The sequence below is a fragment of the Oncorhynchus clarkii genome, chromosome 18, assembly GCF_045791955.1.
Source record: "Oncorhynchus clarkii lewisi isolate Uvic-CL-2024 chromosome 18, UVic_Ocla_1.0, whole genome shotgun sequence".
Taxonomy (NCBI): domain Eukaryota; kingdom Metazoa; phylum Chordata; class Actinopteri; order Salmoniformes; family Salmonidae; genus Oncorhynchus; species Oncorhynchus clarkii.
This window is the reverse complement of record NC_092164.1, coordinates 64831846-64853037: the sequence shown is the minus strand read 5'-3', so window position 1 is coordinate 64853037 and position 21192 is coordinate 64831846. Positions and strand designations below refer to the sequence as shown.

The following is a 21192-nucleotide window of genomic DNA, read 5'->3' as shown; positions in this document are numbered from 1 at the left end:
CCTCTGTGTAATCAGTTTGAAGTCATTTTTCTCTATTTGCTGTCGACCAGAATATATTCCCAGTGAGACTACTGTTTGGACTGTATAGGTGAAATATCAGTCATTTGATCCAGTGCCCTATTCAATGGTGCAGTCACAGAATGCATCCCAAATGGCACCTAATTCCCTATATAGTGCACTACTTTAGACCAGAGCCCTATGGAACCGTATTCCCTATATAGTGCACTACTTTAGACCAGAGCCCTATGGAACCCTATCCCCTATATAGTGCACTACTTTAGACCAGAGACCTATGCACCCTGGTCAAAAGCAGTGCACTATACAGCATAGGCTCCGATTTAGGACGCACACAGTTCATTTTTATGAAGTGGGAGAAGTCAATGGTCAAATCCTCTAGCTAGTATATTCATGTATTCCTTTCCACCGTAAAGCCCCTCCTCATGTCCACACTAAACCCATTCCACGTGAAAGACATGATTTCCACCGTAAAGCCCCTCCTCATGTCCACACTAAACCCATTCCACGTGAAAGACATGATTTCCACCGTAAAGCCCCTCCTCATGTCCACATTAAACCCATTCCACGTGAAAGACACATCGGTAATGTGACATCGTTGGGCCCAATTATGAGCAAGGGGAAGGGTTAAACTGACTGCTAGAATTTATCCCCAAATGACACCTTATTCCCTAAACCTACACAGTGTCCAAAGTATAGCAATTTATAAGGAATAGAGTGGTATTTGGGATACAGGCCAAGGCGAGCCTACACGTGATTGAGATGAGTTTTGTTTGGAACACTGGTCAATAGTAAGAACTCCAAATAAGAAATGGAAGAGCTAACCCCACCCACCCAGTCACAATCAGTTCAGACTAACCCCACCCACCCAGTCACAATCAGTTCAGACTAACCCCACCCACCCAGTCACAATCAGTTCAGGCTAACCCCACCCACCCAGTCACAATCAGTTCAGACTAACCCCACCCACCCAGTCACAATCAGTTCAGACTAACCCCACCCACCGAGTCACAATCAGATCAGACTAACCCCACCCACCCAGTCACAATCAGTTCAGACTAACCCCACCCACCCAGTCACAATCAGTTCAGACTAACCCCACCCACCCAGTCACAATCAGTTCAGACTAACCCCACCCACCCAGTCACAATCAGTTCAGACTAACCCCACCCACCCAGTCACAATCAGATCAGACTAACCCCACCCACCCAGTCACAATCAGTTCAGACTAACCCCACCCACCCAGTCACAATCAGTTCAGACTAACCCCACCCACCCAGTCACAATCAGTTCAGACTAACCCCACCCACCCAGTCACAATCAGTTCAGGCTAACCCCACCCACCCAGTCACAATCAGTTCAGACTAACCCCACCCACCCAGTCACAATCAGATCAGACTAACCCCACCCACCCAGTCACAATCAGTTCAGACTAACCCCACCCACCCAGTCACAATCAGTTCAGGCTAACCCCACCCACCCAGTCACAATCAGTTCAGGCTAACCCCACCCACCCAGTCACAATCAGTTCAGGCTAACCCCACCCACCCAGTCACAATCAGTTCAGGCTAACCCCACCCACCCAGTCACAATCAGTTCAGACAAACCCCACCCACCCAGTCACAATCAGTTCAGACTAACCCCACCCACCAAGTCACAATCAGTTCAGGCTAACCCCACCCACCCAGTCACAATCAGTTTAGACTAACCCCACCCACCCAGTCACAATCAGTTCAGACTAACCCCACCCACCCAGTCACAATCAGTTCAGACTAACCCCACCCACCCAGTCACAATCAGATCAGACTAACCCCACCCACCCAGTCACAATCAGTTCAGACTAACCCCACCCACCCAGTCACAATCAGTTCAGACTAACCCCACCCACCCAGTCACAATCAGTTCAGACTAACCCCACCCACCCAGTCACAATCAGATCAGACTAACCCCACCCACCCAGTCACAATCAGATCAGGCTAACCCCACCCACCCAGTCACAATCAGTTCAGACTAACCCCACCCACCCAGTCACAATCAGTTCAGACTAACGCCACCCACCCAGTCACAATCAGATCAGACTAACCCCACCCACCCAGTCACAATCAGTTCAGACTAACCCCACCCACCCAGTCACAATCAGTTCAGGCTAACCCCACCCACCCAGTCACAATCAGTTCAGGCTAACTCCACCCACCCAGTCACAATCAGATCAGACTAACCCCACCCAGTCACAGACTAACCCCACCCAGTCACAATCAGTTCAGACTAACCCCACCCACCCAGTCATAATCAGTTCAGACTAACCCCACCCACCCAGTCACAATCAGATCAGACTAACCCCACCCAGTCACAATCAGTTCAGACTAACCCCACCCACCCAGTCACAATCAGTTCAGACTAACCCCACCCACCCAGTCACAATCAGTTCAGACTAACCCCACCCACCCAGTCATAATCAGTTCAGACTAACCCCACCCACCCAGTCACAATCAGTTCAGACTAACTCCACCCACCCAGTCACAATCAGTTCAGACTAACCCCACCCACCCAGTCACAATCAGTTCAGACTAACCCCACCCACCCAGTCATAATCAGTTCAGACTAACCCCACCCACCCAGTCACAATCAGTTCAGACTAACCCCACCCACCCAGTCACAATCAGTTCAGACTAACCCCACCCACCCAGTCACAATCAGTTCAGACTAACCCCACCCACCCAGTCATAATCAGTTCAGACTAACCCCACCCACCCAGTCACAATCAGTTCAGACTAACCCCACCCAGTCACAATCAGTTCAGACTAACCCCACCCACCCAGTCACAATCAGTTCAGGCTAACCCCACCCACCCAGTCACAATCAGTTCAGACTAACCCCACCCACCCAGTCACAATCAGTTCAGACTAACCCCACCCACCCAGTCACAATCAGATCAGACTAACCCCACCCACCCAGTCACAATCAGTTCAGACTAACCCCACCCACCCAGTCACAATCAGTTCAGACTAACCCCACCCACCCAGTCACAATCAGTTCAGACTAACCCCACCCACCCAGTCACAATCAGTTCAGACTAACCCCACCCACCCAGTCACAATCAGATCAGGCTAACCCCACCCACCCAGTCACAATCAGTTCAGACTAACCCCACCCACCCAGTCACAATCAGTTCAGACTAACCCCACCCACCCAGTCACAATCAGATCAGACTAACCCCACCCACCCAGTCACAATCAGTTCAGACTAACCCCACCCACCCAGTCACAATCAGTTCAGGCTAACCCCACCCACCCAGTCACAATCAGTTCAGACTAACCCCACCCAGTCACAATCAGTTCAGACTAACCCCACCCACCCAGTCACAATCAGTTCAGACTAACCCCACCCACCCAGTCACAATCAGATCAGACTAACCCCACCCACCCAGTCACAATCAGTTCAGACTAACCCCACCCACCCAGTCACAATCAGTTCAGACTAACCCCACCCACCCAGTCACAATCAGATCAGACTAACCCCACCCACCCAGTCACAATCAGTTCAGACTAACCCCACCCACCCAGTCACAATCAGTTCAGACTAACCCCACCCACCCAGTCACAATCAGTTCAGACTAACCCCACCCACCCAGTCATAATCAGTTCAGACTAACCCCACCCACCCAGTCACAATCAGTTCAGACTAACTCCACCCACCCAGTCACAATCAGTTCAGACTAACCCCACCCACCCAGTCACAATCAGTTCAGACTAACGCCACCCACCCAGTCATAATCAGTTCAGACTAACCCCACCCACCCAGTCACAATCAGTTCAGACTAACCCCACCCACCCAGTCACAATCAGTTCAGACTAACCCCACCCACCCAGTCACAATCAGTTCAGACTAACCCCACCCACCCAGTCACAATCAGTTCAGACTAACCCCACCCACCCAGTCACAATCAGTTCAGACTAACCCCACCCACCCAGTCACAATCAGTTCAGACTAACCCCACCCAGTCACAATCAGTTCAGACTAACCCCACCCACCCAGTCACAATCAGTTCAGGCTAACCCCACCCACCCAGTCACAATCAGTTCAGACTAACCCCACCCACCCAGTCACAATCAGTTCAGACTAACCCCACCCACCCAGTCACAATCAGATCAGACTAACCCCACCCACCCAGTCACAATCAGTTCAGACTAACCCCACCCACCCAGTCACAATCAGTTCAGACTAACCCCACCCACCCAGTCACAATCAGTTCAGACTAACCCCACCCACCCAGTCACAATCAGATCAGACTAACCCCACCCACCCAGTCACAATCAGATCAGGCTAACCCCACCCACCCAGTCACAATCAGTTCAGACTAACCCCACCCACCCAGTCACAATCAGTTCAGACTAACCCCACCCACCCAGTCACAATCAGATCAGACTAACCCCACCCACCCAGTCACAATCAGTTCAGACTAACCCCACCCACCCAGTCACAATCAGTTCAGGCTAACCCCACCCACCCAGTCACAATCAGTTCAGGCTAACTCCACCCACCCAGTCACAATCAGATCAGACTAACCCCACCCAGTCACAATCAGTTCAGACTAACCCCACCCACCCAGTCATAATCAGTTCAGACTAACCCCACCCACCCAGTCACAATCAGATCAGACTAACCCCACCCAGTCACAATCAGTTCAGACTAACCCCACCCACCCAGTCACAATCAGTTCAGACTAACCCCACCCACCCAGTCACAATCAGTTCAGACTAACCCCACCCACCCAGTCATAATCAGTTCAGACTAACCCCACCCACCCAGTCACAATCAGTTCAGACTCAACTAACTCCACCCACCCACCCACTAACCCCACCCCCAGTCACAATCAGTTCAGACTAACCCCACCCACCCAGTCACAATCAGTTCAGACTAACCCCACCCACCCAGTCATAATCAGTTCAGACTAACCCCACCCACCCAGTCACAATCAGTTCAGACTAACCCCACCCACCCAGTCACAATCAGTTCAGACTAACCCCACCCACCCAGTCACAATCAGTTCAGACTAACCCCACCCACCCAGTCATAATCAGTTCAGACTAACCCCACCCACCCAGTCACAATCAGTTCAGACTAACCCCACCCAGTCACAATCAGTTCAGACTAACCCCACCCACCCAGTCACAATCAGTTCAGGCTAACCCCACCCACCCAGTCACAATCAGTTCAGACTAACCCCACCCACCCAGTCACAATCAGTTCAGACTAACCCCACCCACCCAGTCACAATCAGATCAGACTAACCCCACCCACCCAGTCACAATCAGTTCAGACTAACCCCACCCACCCAGTCACAATCAGTTCAGACTAACCCCACCCACCCAGTCACAATCAGTTCAGACTAACCCCACCCACCCAGTCACAATCAGTTCAGGCTAACCCCACCCACCCAGTCACAATCAGTTCAGGCACGCCTGTTTATTCTGAGTCAGTGACATGTTTGAGGCTCGTTGAGTCAGTGACATGTTTGACGCTCTTTGAGTCAGTGGTGTGCTTGGGGCTCATTGAGTCAGTGATGTGCTTGGGGCTCATTGAGTCAGTGATGTGCTTGGGGCTCATTGAGTCAGTGACGTGTTTGGGGCCATTTTCAAGTCTTGACATAGATTTTGAAGCTGATTTATGTCATAACTGTAACTGGGCCACTCAGGAACATTCAATATCATCTTGGTAAGCAACTCCAGTGTAGATTTGGCCTTGTGTTTTAGGTTATTGTCCTGCTGAAAGGTGAATTTGTCTCCCAGTGTCTGTTGGACAGCAGACTGAACCAGGTTTTCCTCTAGGAATGTGCATGTGCTTAGCTCTATTTATATCAACAAAAAAACTCTGTAGTCCATGCTGATGACAAGCATGCCCATAACATGATGCAGCCACCACCATGGTTGAAAATATGAAGAGTGGTACACAGTGATGTGTTGTATTGGATTTGCCCCAAACATATTGATTTGTATTCAGGACATAAAGTTAATTTCTTTGACACATTTTTTGCAGTTTTACTTTCTTGCCTTATTGCAAACAGGATGCATGTTTTGGAATATTTGTATTCTGTATAGGTTTCCTTCTTTCTCTGTCAAGTAGGTTAGTATTGTAGAGTAACTACAATGTTGTTGATCCATCATCAGTTTTTTCCTGTTTGAAATTCAATGCTCGACTGAGGGACCTTCCAGGGAGGTAGTCATTCAAAAATCATGTTAAACACAGTCCATGCAACTTATTATGTGACTTGAAAAAGTTAATTCTTACTTCTGAACTTATTTAGACTTGCCATAACAAAGGTGTTTAATACTCATTAACTCAATACATTTCAGCTTTTCATGTTTTATTAATTTGTAAAATAAATTGAAAGACATAGTTCCATTTTGACAACAAAATGTAGAAAAAAGTCAAGGGGTGTGAATACTTTCTGAAGAAACTGTGTACATATACTTGTAGAGGTTTGTGAGGGTCTTAGAGGCCAAGCCAAACTCCTTCAGCCTCCTGAGGTTGAAGAGGCGCTGTTGCACCTCTTCACCACACTGTCAACGTGAAGGGACCATTTCAGGTCATCAGTGATGTGCACGCTGAGGACCTTCAAGAACATTCCCAATCCACATGATCAAAACAATCTTGAAGCACAGATTCCAATTGGTGAGACCAACGTTGAACAGTACTTACCACAGGTGCTTCCTGTTTAAGTTTCTGCGTATAGGTGGGGAGGAGCATAATGGAGGCGTGATCTGATTTTCCGAAAGTAGGGCAGGGGGGGGGGGGGGGGGGGAGGATGGTGTACAAAGCAGTGACGATGACCGAAGACAATTAACTCGGGAGGTAACGCGGTTAGTATTTCATGGTGAAGTATTCCAGATCGGGAGAACAAAATGACTGTCTGTATTTTACCACAATCCCACCATGAGTTGTTAATCATGAAACAAACCCCTCTGCCTCTTTCACAGAGGGTTCTTTCTTCATGTCCGCACATGAGGGAGAAGGAGAAGTCCACTGGCTGAATGGACACGGACAATATGTCCGGAGATTCCGTAAAACTGAGTATGTTACCGTCCCTGATGTCTCTCTGGCAGGAGATCCTCGCCCTGAGCTCGTCTACTTTATTGTCCAGGGACTGAACCTTAGCGAGTAATATTCTCTGAAGCGGTGGATGGTATGCACACTGCCTGAGTCTGACTAGGGCCCCACTTCTTCTTCTTCTCTGGCATCAGCGTTTTGGTGTAGCCCCAGGGATGATTAGAGCTGCCTCGGGTACAAACAATGAATCCAGGTCAGAGAAAGCAAATTTCTGCTCAATTTTTGTGGGTGTCCAAAAGTTATTTTTTGCTGTAGGTAATAATACAAGAAACTTTCTGAGCAAATCATGTAAAAGAAATAGCACACACAAAAAATAAACACTGCAAAGTTTGGCTAGGGAGCTATAAACAGGGAGACCCGGTCTTTCGGTGCCATCCATGAACTGTGCAGCTTGGGCCCAACGCATCAAATGAACCCAACAACACACACACATAGCCTACAGAGAGAAAAAAAACTGTCAGCACAAACTATGTAGATATTTTTGTATTTTCAACTGTTTAGTATTGAGCACCTCTGCTTGCCTGAGTGAAGGGCTGAGACAGAGCGAGACAGAGAGATGCACAGGCACTATGAAGCGTGCCAAATGCAGTCATTGACTTTCAGGATTTTTTAGAACGCTCCGAATGTTAAGAATTCTACAGACTCCCGAAAGGAATAGCAAGCAGCTGTTAAATATTTGGATGAAGTATCAGCGATATTGTAAAGACTCATCTGGACTGGAACAGCACAATTATTTTCCTTCACAGAGACACTTTCCATTATTCATATGAATAGGCTAGAGATGAACACTTTATAAATATATAATCAAGTTCATTCTCAAGTATTGACTATTTGAAAATGGCTTGACAGTGCAGGGTTCCTTTAAATATATCAGATGATTTTATAGGGGGTCGCAAGAAGTCAATCCCGTCAATAAAACAAAAAACCGCTTATAAACCATCACTTAAGTGTTGCTGACAGATGGGTTACAGGAGGCCTGGTGTGGAGAGAGAGAGAGAGAGAGAAAGAGAGAGCGACAGGGAGATTCACAGGCGTTTTGATGAAGGTTATGGAGGCCTGGTGTGGAGAGAGAGAGAGAGAGAGAAAGAGAGAGCGACAGAGAGATTCACAGGCGTTTTGATGAAGGTTATGGAGGCCTGGTGTGGAGAGAGAGAGAGAAAGAGAGAGCGACAGGGAGATTCACAGGCGTTTTGATGAAGGTTATGGAGGCCTGGTGTGGAGAGAGAGAGAGAGAGAGAAAGAGAGAGCGACAGAGAGATTCACAGGCGTTTTGATGAAGGTTATGGAGGCCTGGTGTGGAGAGAGAGATAGAGAGAGAAAGAGAGAGCGACAGGGAGATTCACAGGCGTTTTGATGAAGGTTATGGAGGCCTGGTGTGGAGAGAGAGAGAGAGAAAGAGAGAGCGACAGAGAGATTCACAGGCGTTTTGATGAAGGTTATGGAGGCCTGGTGTGGAGAGAGAGAGAGAGAGAGAGAAAGAGAGAGCGACAGGGAGATTCACAGGCGTTTTGATGAAGGTTATGGAGGCCTGGTGTGGAGGTTAAACCCAATCCATCCTACACTCACGAATAAAACTCCATCCATCCTAAACGTAGAAATAAAACTCCATCCATCCTAAACATAGAAATAAAACTCCATCCATCCTGAGCGTAGAAATAAAACTCCATCCATCCTAAACTTAGAAATAAAACTCCATCCATCCTAAACTTAGAAATAAAACTCCATCCATCCTAAACTTAGAAATAAAACTCCATCCATCCTAAACTTAGAAATAAAACTCCATCCATCCTAAACTTAGAAATAAAACTCCATCCATCCTAAACTTAGAAATAAATGCAACCTTTTGGACATGTTTTCTTGTAAATCCTCATTGCTAATGCTCACCATCTAAATCTGACGTTATGTCCATGAATAGGTTTTGGAGAACGTTGCCCTCCTTCTTACTATCAAATCAAATAAATGTCTGTGTAAACAAAAAGAGCCACTAATCCAGAGCGATACTCATGGGGAGTGTTCTCAATTATTCTAACCCCTCCCTACATAGTGCACTTATTTTCACAAGATTGCAATGGGCCCTACAGTACATAGTGCACTGCTTTTCACCAGAGTCCTATGTGCCCTACAGTTCATAGTGCCCTCCCATTTTGGGAAGCAGAACAGGCAGAAACAGGCACTGGGAGCTGAATCCCTAAGCAGTCGCCAGATCCGAAAGAGCTCTGGTCCGCGAGAGGTCAACTTTCACCTCATCATGCAGCTGACCTGGAAGACACTTGGACGGGCTGTGTGTGGCTGTGTAAGTGCCTATGATGGATGACTTCTTACATTTGGCTAACTACGCTGAACACTCAATAGGAGCTTACCGCAACAGGCAGGCTCACATCACCTCGCCATCCATCTGTTTCCCTGTTCAAGCAACGATAGTAAGCGCACAATCTTTCCCTTTTCTTGGAGAGAAATCTGTAGCTCTCTGTTTGTATGAACCGCAGTCGTCTTGGTTACTGTTGTTATGCCAACCTCTAACCACCCTCCCCCTTCTCCCTTTCTACCCCCCCCCCCCCCCCAGTCTTTTGAAGTGGGGTTCCAATGCAGAGCAGTTCCAACCAATCAGAGCAATGCTCTTAGCAACACCAGCCAGTCACAGTGCATTTAACTATTTCCAGACTGTGAGTGTGGTGTGTTGGCATCTCTCTCCCATGATGTGGAGGAGGGACGCAGGTGGGAAGAAGAGGCAGAATGGTAGAGAGAGAGAGAGAGAGAGAGTCCAATGCTCCTAAACATATTATGCACTCTGTCTGAATATTCTGTTTATTGTTGTCAGCACTAGCAATTTCACCAGTAATTGTACTTGAATAAAGGGGTTTCTGATTCTATTGAATAGAATAACAGAGGCTACATAATGATGACCAATGCTCATAAGATAAATTTTCTACAGAGTGATTTTAGCCCGTCTTAAAGAACATGAATCAAAGATACAGTCTATTGGCGCTCATTAAAAAAATAATGACCGAGGAAATTAGAGAAATTCACAGAGGACAGTTTAATATCCCAATTATGGGATTGATGCATGACAGATTGGACGCATGACAGCTTGCACGCATGACAGATTGCACGCATGACAGCTTGCACGCATGACAGATTGCACGCATGACAGATTGCACGCATGACAGATTGCACGCATGACAGATTGCACGCATGACAGATTGCACGCATGACAGCTTGCACGCATGACAGATTGCACGCATGACAGATTGCACGCATGACAGATTGCACGCATGACAGATTGCACGCATGACAGCTTGCACGCATGACAGATGCAGGCATGACAGATGCAGGCATGACAGCTTGCACGCATGACAGATTGCACGCATGACAGCTTGCACGCATGACAGATTGCACGCATGACAGATTGCACGCATGACAGATTGCACGCATGACAGATTCGACCCCGCCCTGTGCAACTGGGTACTGGACTTCCTGACGGGCCGCCCCCAGGTGGTGAGGGTAGGCAACAACATCTCCTCCCCGCTGATCCTCAGCACTGGGGCCCCACAAGGGTGCGTTCTGAGCCCTCTCCTGTACTCCCTGTTCACCCACGACTGCGTGGCCACGCACGCCTCCAACTCAATCATCAAGTTTGCGGACGACACAACAGTGGTAGGCTTGATTACCAACAACGACGAGACGGCCTACAGGGAGGAGGTGAGGGCCCTCGGAGTGTGGTGTCAGGAAAATAACCTCACACTCAACGTCAACAAAACTAAGGAGATGATTGTGGACTTCAGGAAACACCAGAGGGAACACCCCCCTATCCACATTGATGGAACAGTAGTGGAGAGGGTAGCAAGTTTTAAGTTCCTCGGCATACACATCACAGACAAACTGAATTGGTCCACTCACACAGACAGCATTGTGAAGAAGGCGCAGCAGCGCCTCTTCAACCTCAGGAGGCTGAAGAAATTCGGCTTGTCACCAAAAGCACTCACAAACTTCTACAGATGCACAATCGAGAGCATCCTGGCGGGCTGTATCACCGCCTGGTACGGCAACTGCTCCGCCCTCAACCGTAAGGCTCTCCAGAGGGTAGTGAGGTCTGCACAACGCATCACCGGGGGCAAACTACCTGCCCTCCAGGACACCTACACCACCCGATGTCACAGGAAGGCCATAAAGATCATCAAGGACATCAACCACCCGAGCCACTGCCTGTTCACCCCGCTATCACCCAGAAGGCGAGGTCAGTACAGGTGCATCAAAGCTGGGACCGAGAGACTGAAAAACAGCTTCTATCTCAAGGCTATCAGACTGTTAAACAGCCACCACTAACATTGAGTGGCTGCTGCCAACACACTGACACTGACTCAACTCCAGCCACTTTAATAATGGGATTGATGGGAAATGATGTAAATATATCACTAGCCACTTTAAACAATGCTACCTTATATAATGTTACTTACCCTACATTATTCATCTCATAGGCATACGTATATACTGTACTCTATATCATCGACTGTATCCTTATGTAATACATGTATCACTAGCCACTTTAACTATGCCACTTTGTTTACATACTCATCTCATATGTATATACTGTACTCGATACAATCTACTGTATCTGCCTATGCTGCTCTGTACCATCACTCATTCATATATCCTTATGTACATATTCTTTATCCCCTCACACTGTGTACAAGACAGTAGTTTTGGAATTGTTAGTTAGATTACTTGTTGGTTATTACTGCATTGTCGGAACTAGAAGCACAAGCATTTCGCTACACTCGCATTAACATCTGCTAACCATGTGTATGTGACAAATAAAATTTGATTTGATTTGATTTGATTGCACGCATGACAGATTGCACGCATGACAGATTCAGGCATGACAGATTGCACGCATGACAGATGCAGGCATGACAGCTTGCACGCATGACAGATTGCACGCATGACAGATTGCACGCATGACAGATTGCACGCATGACAGATTGCACGCATGACAGATGCAGGCATGACAGCTTGCACGCATGACAGCTTGCACGCATGACAGCTTGCACGCATGACAGATTGCACGCATGACAGATTGCACGCATGACAGATTCAGGCATGACAGATTGCACGCATGACAGATGCAGGCATGACAGCTTGCACGCATGACAGATTGCACGCATGACAGATTGCACGCATGACAGATTGCACGCATGACAGATTGCACGCATGACAGATTGCACGCATGACAGCTTGCACGCATGACAGATTGCACGCATGACAGATTGCACGCATGACAGATTGCACGCATGACAGATTGCACGCATGACAGATTGCACGCATGACAGATTGCACACATGACAGACTTGGTATTCATATTACACAAAATATAGGCAAGACAAAATTGTGATAAAAAGCAAGCCATTATGACACAATGCTGTTCTACAACACAAATAACGTTCCAGTCTGAATGATTAACACAACCATAAAAACCACTTAAATCAGGCACTTTGGATGTTTACACAGAAATCATGCAGTCAATGCATCAACCTTACATTCCTATTACAAGTTGTTATACCTATACCTATACCTACGAACTTAAAGTGCACTTTGCCTATAGCTTAGCCAAGGCTACTCACCATGCTATTTAGTGTATCAGGCTAGGCTACTCACCATGCTACTTAGCCTAGCCTGCTAGGTTACTCATCGTGCTATTTAGTGTATCAGGCTAGGCTAGGCAACTCATCATGCTATTTAGTGTATCAGGCTAGGCTAGGCTACTCACCATGCTATTTAGTGTATCAGGCTAGGCTAGGCTACTCACCATGCTATTTAGTGTATCAGGCTAGGCTACTCACCATGCTATTTAGTGTATCAGGCTAGGCTACTCACCATGCTACTTAGCCTAGCCTGCTAGGTTACTCATCATGCTATTTAGTGCATCAGGCTTGGCTAGGCTACTCACCATGCTATTTAATGTATCAGGCTAGGCTACTCACCATACTATTTAGTGTATCAGGCTAGGCTAGGCTACTCACCATGATATTTAGTGTATCAGGCTAGGCTAGGCTACTCACCATGCTATTTAGTGTATCAGGCTAAGCTACTCATCATGCTATTTAGTGTATCAGGCTAGGCTACTCACCATGCTATTTCGTGTATCAGGCTAGGCTAGGCTACTCACCATGCTATTTAGTGTATCAGGCTAGGCTACTCACCATGCTATTTAGTGTATTAGGCTAGGCTAGGCTACTCACCATGCTATTTAGTGTATCGGGCTAGGCTACTCATCATGCTATTTAGTGTATCAGGCTAGGCTAGTCACCATGCTATTTCGTGTATCAGGCTAGGCTACTCATCATGCTATTTAGTGTATCAGGCTAGGCTAAGCTACTCATCATGATATTTAGTGTATCAGGCTAGGCTAGGCTACTCACCATGCTATTTAGTGTATCAGGCTAGGCTACTCACCATGCTATTTAGTGTATCAGGCTAGGCTACTCACCATGCTATTTAGTGTATCAGGCTAGGCTACTCACCATGCTATTTAGTGTATTAGGCTAGGCTAGGCTACTCACCATGCTATTTAGTGTATCGGGCTAGGCTACTCACCATGCTATCATAGTGGATCAGTTCCAGCTCGTACTCCGGCAGTATATCCGTTCTCTTGTTCACCAAGTCGAGGGCCATCTGAGCGGAAGGGAGGCATGCTTGGCCCCCGGGCCAGCCTCCGCTCATCGGGAAGAGGGCACCGATGTAGAGCTTCTTCTTGCCTAGAGCCGGGCAGGACCAAGAGAGGAGTAAAGTCAGCGAGGCAAAGATCAGTGTCTGGCCGATGATGGAGCGTCGAACCTCGGGTAGACTTTGACAGGACACCGCCATGTTGGAAGTTTTAGAGTCTCAGAAACTTGGTTTGAAAGATGTATGCTGCTTATGTTTGAGAATTGTCTTGGTGACTAATTCTCCTCTGATATTGTTCTGCTGTAGCTGTGTCAAGAACTCTTGAAAGTTGTGTTTTGTCAAGACAAAATAAACTATTTATATCCCTCATTAAATAGCCAATCTATCTCAACACTAGTTCTGCTGAAGGGTAACTTTGGTTTTGGTCTGTAAATAAATGGAACTGTTAAGTCTGAGCAACCTACACAAAATGCTGTTTTTCTGCCTCTAAATGATTCTTCCTCTGTCTACACTCAACACGTGTTGGTCTCGGGACAATATTATGAGACAAATCATAATATTAACGAGACAAATCCATAGTCACCTAAACTATAAATCAAGTCGGTTGGATATAATTTGCAGGTAGACGGGTATCCTCTTGCAGTTACACATTTAGCGCAATCAATAGCTGACCGGGTGAAAGTTATGTAAAAATTAACAGAAACACATGTCAATTAACAGCACACGTAGGTCAGACGTCTCTTAATTCCACTTGCTCTCTCGATATCAATAACAGGTAAGAAAACGTTGCATAAGAGAATGATTTGTAGTTTGTCCTCGGCTCCGACCATACTTTGGTTCAGTATAGCGCTGTCCAGGGTACTGAAATAAAACGAGTGACTTAGCGCTGTCCAGGGTACTGAAATAAAACGAGTGACTTAGCGCTGTTGCAAATATTCCAATAACATAAAGTCTCTGGGGAAAAAATGTATAGATGGTGAAATAACTTAGAGAGAAATAGCAATAAATCCGATGGAAACCTATACTGTTCAACAGTGGTCCTTTTAAATATTCGTCTGTCCTTGCCCTATCCAATTCCTACATACTCACTGCTCTCCCCGAAAGATATTGCGCTATGATATAATTAGTGCGCACGTTAGGTTGTGTACACGTAGTGTAGGATTGACCGCGGCAAAACATAAACATGTCACATTCGTCTATTCCTACCAGATCCTCTCTCCCTCTCCTGTCTATTAACGATGTACGTGACGCTGGATCTGCATGCCGGAATTGTAAACGACAGGTAAGCAGATGACGAGAGTCTAACCCGGCTACCCTTCAGCAGTTAAAACAACAACACAAACAGTCGTGGTAGCAAGCAGCAGGGTAAATGTTAAAGCAAACAGGTTCCCGAGCATAATTTATTTTTCGTTGACTGCAGCAGAGAGTGTGGGATAATACAGTGTTCCAGGTTTACAGAGCACAGAGAGAAGGAGGGGAAGAGAGAGAGAGAGAGAGAGAGAGAGAGGAGCTGGAGGGAGGGAGGGAGGGAGGGAGGGAGGGAGGGAGGGAGGGAGGGAGGGAGGGAGGGGGTTGTTCTGCTCGATCCCTCTCCATTTCATAAACCACTTTGAATTTGCAATCCCTTAACTGAGCCTTTCATTTATCTCTACTTTCTCCCCCTTTCTTCCCTCAGACAACTACACACTACACTCCGTATTTCTTCCTGTTCTCGCTCTCATTCAGACCTCTCCACTACTGTGCTGCCTATCTACGCTCTTCTAGCTAGATGCAAATATTTTAATTACAAATGTCAAGTCATTATCAAAGTAGACCATGGATTCTCTCATTCCTCTGCACTTCACCATTTATTATCACTCTCCTCTCTCTCTCTCTCTCTCCCTCTCCCTCTCTCCTTCAGATCTAGCCTTCTTGTCCTCTGTCATATTCATATACTGTAGCTCTCATTTCCCTTCCATCTTCCAGTCACACCAATACCAATCGCAGTGTGTTGAGTGTGTGTAATAATGTATTAACACATTCATGTTTCTTGTTCCTTTGTTCCTCTCTCTTACTTTCTTCATCGCTCTCTCTCCATTTGTCTAGAAGCCAGCCAAGATGCTTTACAGCACTTTCCTTCAATCTTCCTTTGCAGCATGATACCATATCTCTTTCTACCATATCTCTTTCTACCATATCACTTTCTACCATATCTATTTCTACCATATCACTTTCTACCATATCTCTTTCTACCATATCTCTTTCTACCATATCTCTTTCTACCATATCACTTTCTACCATATCTCTTTCTACCATATCTCTTTCTACCATATCACTTTCTACCATATCACTTTCTACCATATCTCTTTCTACCATATCTCTTTCTACCATATCTCTTTCTACCATATCACTTTATACCATATCACTTTCTACCAAATCTCTTTCTACCATATCTCTTTCTATCATATCACTTTCTACCATATCTCTTTCTACCATATCACTTTCTACCATATCTATTTCTACCATATCTCTTTCTACCATATCTCTTTCTACCATATCCATTTCTACCATATCACTTTCTACCATATCACTTTCTACCATATCTCTTTCTATCATATCTCTTTCTACCATATCACTTTCTACCATATCTATTTCTACCATATCTATTTCTACCATATCTCTTTATACCATATCTCTTTCTACCATATCACTTTCTACCATATCTCTTTCTACCATATCTCTTTCTACCATATCTCTTTCTACCATATCTCTTTCTACCATATCACGTTATACCATATCACTTTCTACCAAATCTCTTTCTACCATATCTCTTTCTATCATATCTCTTTCTACCATATCACTTTCTACCATATCACTTTCTACCATATCTATTTCTACCATATCTCTTTCTACCATATCTCTTTCTACCATATCCATTTCTACCATATCACTTTCAACCATATCACTTTCTACCATATCACTTTCTACCATATCTCTTTCTATCATATCACTTTCTACCATATCTCTTTCTACCATATCACTTTCTACCATATCTATTTCTACCATATCTATTTCTACCATATCTCTTTCTACCATATCTCTTTCTACCATATCTCTTTCTACCATATCACTTTCTACCATATCTCTTTCTACCATATCTCTTTCTACCATATCTCGTTCTACCATATCTCTTTCTACCATATCTCTTTCTACCATATCACTTTATACCATATCACTTTCTACCAAATCTCTTTCTACCATATCTCTTTCTATCATATCACTTTCTACCATATCTCTTTCTACCATATCACTTTCTACCATATCTATTTCTACCATATCTCTTTCTACCATATCTCTTTCTACCATATCCATTTCTACCATATCACTTTCTACCATATCACTTTCTACCATATCTCTTTCTATCATATCTCTTTCTACCATATCACTTTCTACCATATCTATTTCTACCATATCTATTTCTACCATATCTCTTTCTACCATATCTCTTTCTACCATATCACTTTCTACCATATCTCTTTCTACCATATCTCTTTCTACCATATCTCGTTCTACCATATCACTTTCTACCATATCACTTTCTACCATATCACTTTCTACCATATCTCTTTCTACCATATCACTTTCTACCATATCTATTTCTACCATATCTATTTCTACCATATCTCTTTCTACCATATCTCTTTCTACCATATCTCTTTCTACCATATCACTTTCTACCATATCTCTTTCTACCATATCTCTTTCTACCATATCTCGTTCTACCATATCTCTTTCTACCATATCTCTTTCTACCATATCTCTTTCTACCATATCACTTTATACCATATCACTTTCTACCATATCTCTTTCTACCATATCTCTTTCTATCATATCACTTTCTACCATATCTCTTTCTACCATATCACTTTCTACCATATCTATTTCTACCATATCTCTTTCTACCATATCTCTTTCTACCATATCCATTTCTACCATATCACTTTCTACCATATCACTTTCTACCATATCTCTTTCTATCATATCTCTTTCTACCATATCACTTTCTACCATATCTATTTCTACCATATCTATTTCTACCATATCTCTTTCTACCATATCTCTTTCTACCATATCACTTTCTACCATATCTCTTTCTACCATATCTCTTTCTACCATATCTCTTTCTACCATATCACTTTATACCATATCACTTTCTACCAAATCTCTTTCTACCATATCTCTTTCTATCATATCTCTTTCTACCATATCACTTTCTACCATATCACTTTCTACCATATCTATTTCTACCATATCTCTTTCTACCATATCTCTTTCTACCATATCCATTTCTACCATATCACTTTCAACCATATCACTTTCTACCATATCACTTTCTACCATATCTCTTTCTATCATATCACTTTCTACCATATCTCTTTCTACCATATCACTTTCTACCATATCTATTTCTACCATATCTATTTCTACCATATCTCTTTCTACCATATCTCTTTCTACCATATCTCTTTCTACCATATCACTTTCTACCATATCTCTTTCTACCATATCTCTTTCTACCATATCTCGTTCTACCATATCTCTTTCTACCATATCACTTTCTACCATATCTCTTTCTGCCATATCACTTTCTGCCATATCACTTTCTACCATATCACTTTCTACCATATCTCTTTCTACCATATCACTTTCTACCATATCTCTTTCTACCATATCACTTTCTACCATATCACTTTCTACCATATCTCTTTCTACCATATCTCTTTCTACCATATCTATTTTTACCATATCTCTTTCCACCATATCACTTTCTACCATATCACTTTCTACCATATCTATTTCCACCATATCTCTTTCTACCATATCTCTTTCTATCATATCACTTTCTACCATATTTCTTTCTACCATATCACTTTCTACCATATCACTTTCTACCATATCTATTTCTACCATATCTCTTTCTACCATATCTCTTTCTACCATATCCATTTCTACCATATCACTTTCTACCATATCACTTTCTACCATATCTCTTTCTATCATATCACTTTCTATCATATCTCTTTCTACCATATCACTTTCTACCATATCTATTTCTACCATATCTATTTCTACCATATCTCTTTCTACCATATCTCTTTCTACCATATCTCTTTCTACCATATCTCTTTCTACCATATCACTTTCTACCATATCTCTTTCTACCATATCTCTTTCTACCATATCTCGTTCTACCATATCTCTTTCTACCATATCACTTTCTACCATATCTCTTTCTGCCATATCACTTTCTGCCATATCACTTTCTACCATATCTCTTTCTACCATATCACTTTCTACCATATCTATTTCTACCATATCACTTTCTACCATATCACTTTCTACCATATCTCTTTCTACCATATCTCTTTCTACCATATCTATTTTTACCATATCTCTTTCCACCATATCACTTTCTACCATATCACTTTCTACCATATCTCTTTCTACCATATCTATTTCTACCATATCTCTTTCCACCATATCTCTTTCTACCATATCACTTTCTACCATATCACTTTCTACCATATCTATTTCTACCATATCTCTTTCTACCATATCTCTTTCTACCATATCTATTTTTACCATATCTCTTTCTACCATATCTCTTTCTACCATATCTCTTTCTACCATATCACTTTCTACCATATCTCTTTCTACCATATCTCTTTCTACCATCTCTTTCTACCATATCACTTTCTACCATATCACTTTCTACCATATCTCTTTCTACCATATATCTTTCTACCATATCTATTTCTACCATATCTCTTTCTACCATATCTATTTCTACCATATCTCTTTCTACCATATCTCTTTTTATCTCTTTTTCTGCTTGATCTCTATCTCTCTGTCTGCTTGATCTGGATTTCTCTGTCTGCTTGATCTCTATCTCTCTGTCTGCTTGATCTCTATCTCTGCCTGCTTGATCTCTATCTCTGTCTGCATGATCTCCATCACTCTGTCTGCACGATCTCTATCTCTCTGTCTGCTTGATCTCTATCTCTCTGTCTGTGTCCCTCAATATGTTTTCCCATCTCTCCATCTTTCCATTTCTGCCGGATGCTTCTTGTTAGAAAGCTGTATGTCTTGCCCTCCTACTACCCATAGTCATTCCTTCTCCTCTTCTCTTCATAACCTTCTCCTTCTCTTCATAACCGCCTCCTCTTCTCTTAATAACCCCCTCCTCTTCTCTTCATAACCTTCTCCTTCTCTTCATAACCTTCTCCTTCTCTTCATAACCCCCTCCTCTTCTCTTAATAACCCCCTTCTCTTCTCTTCATAACCTTCTCCTTCTCTTCATAACCCCTCCTCTTCTCTTCATAACCTCCTCTTCTCTTCATAACCTCCTCTTCTCTTAATAACCGTCTCCTCTTCTCTTCATAACCCCTCCTCTTCTCTTCATAACCCCTCCTCTTCTCTTCATAACCCCCTCCTCTTCTCTTAATATCATTCTTCTCTTAATAACCTTCTGCTCTTCTCTTAATAACCGTCTCCTCTTCTCTTAATGTTACGACTTCCGCCGAAGTTGGTCCCTCTCCTTGTTCGGGCGGTCAACGTCACCGATCTTCGAGCCATCGCCGATCCACTTTTCATTTTCCATTGTTTTTGTCTTGTCTTCCATCACACCTGGTTCCAATTCCATCAATTCCACGTTGCGTATTTAACCCTCTGTTCCCCCCCATGTCCTTGTGGGTAATTGTTTCTTGTAGTGCTTATGCAACGGTATGCTGGTATTACCGGGTTTTGTTTGACCCATTTATGTTATTAACCTTAAGAACAGTAGAGCCACGTGTACATGTTCAAATCAGACCAGAATGTAAATTAATACTAATTGTACTGTCAAAGAAAACAAGCATACACATGATAGTGTTCTGGGGAGTTTTGAGCGCTGTACACCTTAGTGCCCAATACATTTAACTGACGTTTTGCTGCAAAGCTGATTAGCAATTCTGGAGACCATTTTTGTAAGAGGAGCAATTTAGATTAAGTACCTAAGCTGAAAGAGAATAGCTGCAGTAGCACATGGTGGTGATTCCATCATATATATATATCTCTCTCTCTCTCTCTCTCTCTCTCTCTCTCTCTCTCTCTCTCTCTCTCTCTCTCTCTCTCTCTCTCTCTCTCTCTCTCTCTCTCTCTCTCTCTCTCTCTCTCTCTCTCTCTCTCTCTCTCTCTCTCTCTCTCTCTCTCTCATCCTCCCTCTCCCTTCCCTCCATCTATCTACCCTTCCCTCTTCTCTCTCTCTCTCTCTCTCTCTCTCTCTCCCTTTCTTCCATCCTCCCTCTCCCTTCCCTCCATCTATCTACCCTTCCCTCTCTCCATGAGTTCATATTTCATAAATGTGCCTTATCATGTAAGGTCAGAGTCAGT

General features: G+C 44.1%; 1 pseudogene; it reads right to left on the bottom strand.

The window, feature by feature from the left end:
• The window catches only part of LOC139372768 (gamma-aminobutyric acid type B receptor subunit 1-like), a 274428-nt pseudogene that overhangs the window by 131129 nt on the left and 122107 nt on the right, over positions 1 to 21192 (bottom strand).